Source organism: Ips typographus, linkage group LG2, assembly GCF_016097725.1.
Source record: "Ips typographus isolate SLU linkage group LG2, UJ_Ityp_2.0, whole genome shotgun sequence".
NCBI classification, from domain to species: domain Eukaryota; kingdom Metazoa; phylum Arthropoda; class Insecta; order Coleoptera; family Curculionidae; genus Ips; species Ips typographus.
This window is the reverse complement of record NC_138423.1, coordinates 12,412,276-12,420,559: the sequence shown is the minus strand read 5'-3', so window position 1 is coordinate 12,420,559 and position 8,284 is coordinate 12,412,276. Positions and strand designations below refer to the sequence as shown.

Genomic DNA, 8,284 nt, shown 5'->3' with positions numbered 1-8,284 from the left:
GGGGATTAAAACGAATAAGGTTTTTAAATATGACATGTCATGATAGTAATATTAAATAAATGCACCAAATATAAGTGGATTTCTAAAAATTTTATTACTGCATTTCCTTTTATTGCCATAAATACATTAATACTGTTCTGTATGACAAATATTTATTATATCTCTGTATATGCTAAAATAAAAGTTATTGAGTTGATTAAAAGACCTCTGTGTAGTGTGAATGTTATTTTAATGAAACCCTAAATCAGAACCGAACAAGATCGTTGTCATCACCTTATAAAGGGTTCAGTTGCAAAATGCTAACATTTAAATGTGTACAATCACAACCATGACTTATCGATTCGCAAAATATTCATTTAAAAGTCAAATATTGCATGTTGGAAAGAAACAATGAGGGCCCGCTTTTTGTATCAAGTGGTCAGCCCGAGCCAACTTGCCTGGTTGGTAAGTGGGGTCTAGCCGAAATTTTACTTAAGACCTACTAGACACTCTCACAGGCCGGTTATTTTATTACCTTTTAAAAGTTTAGACATTTGTGACATCATAATATCATAATAAGGTTGAATTGTGGTTATTTTGAAAATCAAATAATGGTATTATATTCATTCCTAACTTTAAAGTTTGCGTGGATAAAAAATGTGATTTGTACTTAAGCAGATGTGACGTAATTTGACAGTTGATCACAAAATATCCATCATATTTTTTGATCAAAAATCATGTGATCAACTGTCAAGTCCATTCTGGTAGACTGACAAATGTTTCGTATAAATATTTTCTCCATCTACCTGTACCAGTAATAATGATTGAAACAAAGACAAATGCTGACAAAAAGTGGGATGTTGACAGAAACGACTGACAGAAACATTTACCAATTTTACCAGTATATTTACAGGTCAAATTGAAATTTGCTTAAAAAGATATCATTTTCCTGTCATTAACGTCATTTTCGGTCAATATTGTCAAAATAAAAACCTGAAAATTTAAGACTGAATAAAATGCTGTTTTGATTTGTTATTTACTGTTTTAAAGAGTTTGGTCTATCAATAAGACAATAAATAAAGTAAAACTTTTCTAACAAACTGATTCTTGTAGCAAATGAGTACCTAATAATCTTTCAACTTTTTTATGAAAAACTATCCTTTTCTAAAAAAATAGCATTTTAAGCTTTTTGAAACGAGGAAAATTACGCGAGCCTGAAAATAATATTATTACTTAATTTTATTAATTAATTATTATTAATTTATTTAATTTATTCGTTTTTTGGTTTTCCGGCCTTCAGCTGCCTGGACTATTCGGCATTTGTAATTTATCAGTAACTTGCTGACAATTGTCAAACTAACTGTCATAAATCTCAGAAACACGTTTTGTAACGAATACGCAGGATCTTTTGAATAGAGTTTGACAGTCAGGGACCAAATTAATTGTCAAACCCACTTGGAGTGAGAAAATGACAGTTTTTAGCACATTTTTCAAATCCTCACTAAATTTACTATCCAAACCTGGAAAAACACTACAAAATTTGATACAGTCAGGGAGAAAAACGGTGTAAAAAGTTTGAATTGCCAGAAACACAGTTTGAAAGGACAGTCAGGGACAAAATCGCCTGTAAAACCCACTTGGAGTAAGAAAATTACTATTTTAAGCACATTTTTTAAATCCTCACTAAATTTCCTATCCAAACATGGAAAAACACTACAAAATTTGATACAGTCAGGGAAAAAAGCGATGTCAAAGTTTGAACTGACAGAAACACAGTTTGAAAGGACGCATAGACAAAATCGCCACTAAAACCCACTTGGAGTACGAAAATTACTGTTTTAAGCACATTTTTGGAATCCTCATTAAATTTCCTATCCAAAACCTGAAAAACACCACTAATATTAGTACAGTCAGGGAGAAAAGCGGTGTCAAAGTTTGAACTACCAGAAACACAGTTTAAAAGGACAGTCAGGGACAAAATCGCTTGTACTTGGAGTAAGAAAACTACTGTTTTAAGCACATTTTTTAAATCCCCACTAAATTTCCTATCCAAACCTGGAAAAATACTACAAAATTTTATACAGTCAGGGAGAAAAGCGGTGTCAAAGTTTGAACAGCCAGAAACAGAGTATGAAAGGACAGTCAGGAACAAAATCGCCTGTAAAACCCACTTGGAGTAAAAAAATTACTGTTTTAAGCACATTTTTGAAATCCCATTAAATTACATATCCAATAACCTGAAAAAACACTACCAAATTAAGTACATTCAGAGAGAAAAGCGGTGTCAAAGTTTGAATTGCCAGAAACACAGTTTGAAAGGACAGTCAGGGACAAAATCGCCTGTAAAACCTACTTGGAGTAAGAAAATTACTGTTTTAAGCACATTTTTGCTTTCCTCATTAAATTTCCTATCCAATAACCTGGAAAAACACTACCAATATAAGTACAGTCAGGGAGAAAAGCGGTGTGACAGTTTGAACTGCCAGAAAACACAGTTTGAAAGGACAGTCAGGGACAAAATTGCCAGAAAAACCCACTTAGAGTAAGCAAATTACTGTCTTAAGCACATTTTTGGTATGCTCATTAAATTTCCTATCCAGTAAATTGAAAAAACACCACAAAATTTGGTACAGTCAGGGAGAAAAGCGGTGTCACAGTTTGAACTGCCAGAAACATAGTTTCAAAGGACGGTCAGAGACAAAATCGCCTGTAAAACCTACTTGGAGTAAGAAAATGACTATTTTAAGTACATTTTTGGAATCCTCATTAAGATTCCTATCCAATAACCTGGAAAAATACTTTAAAATTTGGTAGAGTCTGGGCGAAAAACAGTATCAAAATTTGAACTGCCTGAAACACAGTATTTGTAATTTACCAGGAATTTTATACTGGTAATTTATCGGTCAAATTTTCCAGGTAAAGTACCTAAAATATTTACTTTACCGATAATTTACCCATCACTATTAAGAACTGACTTTTGCTTGTCGTTCGTCATTCTAGTTTACTTTGAGTTTTCCTATACTTGTAACAGTTGTACCAACCTGGGCTGAAACTAGCAAGGTTCCTGCAACTGAGTTAAAAAAACATATTTTTTACAAATAGAACAAAGTAGCAAAACCAAACAAAAAATCTGTTAGCTTATGCATAGGCCACCTTGTAAGTGTTTTATGGGAGTAAAAGCGAAAAACCTATTAATCTGGCATTTGTCATGGCTCATCTCATCATCTCAGTCGTTAAAGTAGGTAATTCATTTCATTCAAAACAGATTCGAATTTTAGGGTGGTACGTCCGGTCGTACTCCGGCCTGTAAATCGCTTTAGTACTTCACAAGCCACATGCTAATCGAAAACGATGTTATCGTATCTCATACTGGATCGTATACCAAGTACCAAGTTTCACCCGCGTTCAGTTCGACCAAAACCGCTGACCGAGTTTACGCCAGCGGTACCACCGGTACTCGTCCCGGTCATTTTTCGCGATTCGTTTCGATAAAAAAAAGCCGGTCACCCGGATCTTATCTTTGTGATTTTTGACTTAAACTTTTGTGTAGTTGTAGTACCTGTGTAGTACACTCATGTGAATCAAACAAGGTAAAGTAGATGGTTTTTTATTTGTTGTTTGTTTAATGATCAGTTCAAAAAATTGAAAATTAAGGTTCAATTTGCGATTTAAGAATAAATAAATTATTGATAACGTGTCATAAATGTCGAGCTCAGACTGTGTATGCTTTGTACTTATAATAGTATAGATAGTAGTATTTTTCACGGATCTATAAACATTATACTTTTAATGACTGCGTAAGTGAACGTCATCGATTCGTAAAATTGATCTTTTGTACTCGGTCAAAGCCATAAAATTTATGTCTGCAATTAAAAAAATTTGAATGTGAGTATACAAAACTTGAGAAAAACTATTATTAAACGGATATATAATTTTATTGACGTTTATTTTGAAACTTTATGTGATTAAATTTTTGTAATAAAAAAAAGACAACAGAACTCAAATGATTATTCAAAATTTTTATCTAGTGTAAATATGGTTTTCTTTTTATTTACTGACTCACGTGTCAAATGTTTATTTTATGACAAACTCAGTTACTATTGAAAACATTAAATTGATATAAGTTTTGTCATTGTCAAAATGCAGTCACGTGATCATTCTGTCCCCACTTTTTCAGATCAATAACCGAACTTGGCCTATTATAGGTTCTGAAGGTCATTATTTGTGGTTGTGGCTGAGATAAAGTAAAAAAAGTACCAAATATCTAGAATAGTTTTATTTAAGGTAAGTTTTTAAAAATGGAATTTTAATGTACCAGTATACATATGATTGGAATGTATCAGTTAATCTGGCTTATTCTATTTAACAATAGAAGAAGACAGACATGCTGAAATATAATTAAGACCGTCTTTTCAACACTGTCACAGGCAAATCACAAAATATTTCTAAAATCCAACTTAGTGAATGTCACGAAAATTGGACAAATTATCAGATTTTTTCTTGAAGCTTGCTAACCTGACTTCATCTTCTGTTGGAGGTTCCTGTGTTAAGACATCCAGCACATCGTAATGCTCCAGTAGAGTGACAGAACTGAACAAACTACCTATAACGTTAAACACATACACGTCAAACTTTAAACACGCGGTCCGAGAGAGAAGAGTCTTTGTCAAACTCATTGAATTTAATAGAAAAATTGTTTTTGTAATTTTCTGTTTATAAAATTATAGGGTTATGTGGGTGTTTTCAATTTCAACTTGTCTTTAAAGCAATTTTCCTGAAAGGTTGCCAAACGGTGGTAAGCACAAGTTGACATGAGTATAACCACCGCCTTCTTTACAAGAAAGCCTAGAATGTCACTTTTAATGGCGGCGTTATCGGATTTTTTTTTGTACACAAACCTATGGAGATGCAGTAGAAAATATGTTTTTTTTTATTTTTTCGTGTAGTTGATTAGAAGTTGTGAGTGAAAAATCAAAGAACGCTTTTTATATCCAATAAAGTCCAGCCAAAGCAAGTTTGGTTAGAACCCTTTGTCTTGGAAAGTACAACAAACTAATGTAAAAACTGCTCAATCAAAGAAAATTTGGAAATCCTTGAATCTAGGTAAGCAAAACTGGTAAATGGGTTTTATATTATTACCAAGACCTTTCTTTTAAAATGTAAATGTGCCAATAGAACTTCTAAAAGCTGTCCTGTTTCTTCAGAGTAAACCTTTGTTGCTCTCAAAATGCAGGCGGCCTCAAAATGTAACTCACATAAGTCACATACCAATGTATGTAAGAGGCAATAAGTTTACTGAATGAGAAAGCATATTGTACTTACCACTGAGTATTGTGTTGGAGTAAAATCATTCCACTTCAAAGCTTTCAACCACTGTTGGGTTCGAGCAGGGTCTTTTGGAAAGTAAAAGACTGACACTTTTGGGCCTTTCACCAAATTGCTTTTAGAAATTTGGCAAACAACCAGTGGACGGCATATTGTAGAGGCAATAGAATTTAAGTTAAAAAACCAACCACAAATTATAGAACAATGAAGGAACAATAACAATAGTGATAACACAATAAAATGAACACAAACTACACTTTCACTAGAACAATAAACATATAAACAACAATTACTTTGGCAAGTAATCCCAAGTCTTGACTTTAAACCTTAAAAATTAATTTAATCATCGAAAAACTCAATTTCCACAGTACAAATAAATGCAAACTGTCAAACGAGTATTTCGGCCATATTGGAATTTTTGGCATGCACCTTCTTGGCTTTCTTGTACAGAGGGCGGTGGTATAACCCTTTAAATAACGTGCCGAAAATCAAACAAAAATGGCGTAACAAACAGGTTAATTATTTTTACATCCTATTTTTGTTTGGTATTCTGCATATGTGAGATCTTTCTGAAATTCGGGTTCGATCGTTTTCCAACTAATAAGTCGAGAAATATAGGTACTGCCATTGGTCACAAATCAGAAAATGTCAATGTCACGTGACCCTCAACCAATGAGAGCCGACATTTTTCTGATTTTTTGTTGGGACAAACATATTTATTTCTAATAAATTGTAACGACTTAGGTTTCCATTGACATATAAAGTTATGCTAGTAGCAGATCTGCTATGTTGTGTTGCTAAGTTTTTTTCGTAGAAATATTAATGATAGGATTATTTTGTCTAAGGTTGGGACGTTTTATAAGTGAAAACCCATAAACCATTATTTCCCAATCCCAGATTATCTCTGCTAAATCAATAATATAAAATAGATATAATTTTAGTGGATCCCAGTGCAGGGTGGGCCAAATTGGACGCATTTAAATGGGAAGTGCTCTTATTAATAGAGATAGGCGTAATGGCGAAAACCGTTGGTTAATTTCTGTCACTGTTTGACAGACAGCGAAGTACTGTATCTAGGAAATTCAAAATTATACATGTTTGAAACAAAAATGTTATCAAGTAGTATGATCATAAGGAATACATCTAGAATATTTTCGTGATTTCAACGTTGCCGCATTTATATGAAATCAGTGGCAACAGCGGATTTTTGTTCTACAACCCTAGTAACTGATGATATATTCTGTTGCTTAATTTGGACAGTGTTTGTACTAATCAGTGTCACGTCGTTTTTTGGAGATATTGACTATTAAACATTGATGGAATTTTTAATATTTGGAAGGCTCTAGCAGGCAAACGGTTAAAGATAGAACAAAACGGCGTTTACATGTTCCTACCTTACTTTTTTGAGATCTACCTAAAGATAGAAATTTTAAAAATTTTCAAAAAAATTAAAAAAAAATTTTCAAACCCAAAATTTTAAGTTTATTGAAATTTTTGAAAATACCATCTTAAGATAGATCTCTAAAAAGTAAGACAGGAATTTGAAAACCGTTTTGCTCTATTTTCAACCGTTTGTCTGCTAGAGTAGTAGTTCCAAATATTTAAAATTCCAATGTTTTATAGTCAATATCTTGAAAACAACATTTAGAGCAAAACTGAATTGTTCAACGAAAATCCGTTGTTGCCACTGATTTCATGTAGATGGGGCAACGCTGGAATCCCGAAAATAGTTTAAATTTATTCCTTATAACCATATTTTTTATTAAATTTTTGGTTTCAAACATGTATCATTTTTAGTTTCCTAGATACAGTAAGTGCCTCGCATTCTTAGTAGGCCACCCTGTACTGCCAAAAGCTGCAATTTTGTATGTAATGTAAATTTAACAAAACTCTTTTGTAGAGAAAATGCCAACATATGGAAACCTTTTCCAAATTTTTGAAACTTTCTATTATGTATAAAAAACTTAAAATTTTTATTATTTGTTGCTTATTTTGAGACAACTTGGACTTGCTTTTCCTAACTGTTTTTATTTTTTCTATGTAAAATTAAATCAATTTACATGTTTTTACCTTTTCAACCTTAACAACCACTTTAAACGTAGAAATTAATTATTTTAACTGAAATTACGTACTTTGAATAATTATTATTTATCGATTAAGTTAAACGTTAATATAGTTGGAAAGATCTTTTACAATTTACGTGTGTAGTTTAACAATTTTTTTTACTTTACAGCTGGGTTTGCTAAAATATGTTTTCTTTCCTTCTACATCAGAACATCCGACTTTTTAATCTAAACAGCAAGTTTATAGTAAGCTTTAATTAGATTCGCAATCCGGGAGCATAGTATTTATTTATTTACATTTTTCTACTCTAAGACGCTAACATAATAAATCTTACTAACTGATCTACATTTTGTTCGTGATCGTTATGCTGGTATCTTGGACTTTTGAAGTTTAGGTTAAAATTATTAGCAATTTAAGGCTACATTCAGTACGTTACTAAATTAAAAACAATACTCCTGATGTAATAACAATTACTACTACATGTGGTGAATCGTTCAACAAACTGGCTTGCTTATACTATACTTTTATTGATATGGTAGAAAGTCGACACTTTTATGAACTGCTATATCAGAAACAATTCGCACTGAAACGATATCATTTTACATTACCTATTTTATATCACCTTTATACGTGTATTATGTCAAAGATTACAACGCTCCTATAGAAAGTCTCGCCTTACCATCAGTACTTTAGCGCATTTTCTGATAGTAAAATACTTCATTCATCATTTTTCGTTACTTCTAGATTACGCAAGTGTGTGGAGATTTGGTAAATGCTTATCAGGTTTGGATGTCATTATTTTTAGAAAAATAATTATTAAGTTGTCATTCCTTGAAGAGTAAATTATGATTGTCGCTACATTAAATTTGACCTGACCTAACTAAATATAACGACAACAATAGGGATCAATAAAATA

At 32.2% G+C, this 8,284-nt stretch overlaps 1 protein-coding gene across 2 annotated transcripts in view; it reads left to right on the top strand.

Moving 5' to 3' along the window:
• Positions 1-3,357: 3,357 nt before the first annotated feature.
• Positions 3,358-8,284, top strand: part of Chsy (Chondroitin sulfate synthase) — a 39,232-nt gene continuing 34,305 nt past the window's right edge. Inside the window, exon 1 of one of the 2 annotated variants that reach the window (XM_081974105.1) lies at positions 3,358-3,569. The gene's annotated coding sequence lies outside the window, so the exon portion shown is untranslated. Of the gene's footprint in view, positions 3,570-4,242; positions 4,264-8,284 lie in introns of those variants that run through there. The other variant, XM_081974106.1, reaches the window with a different exon arrangement.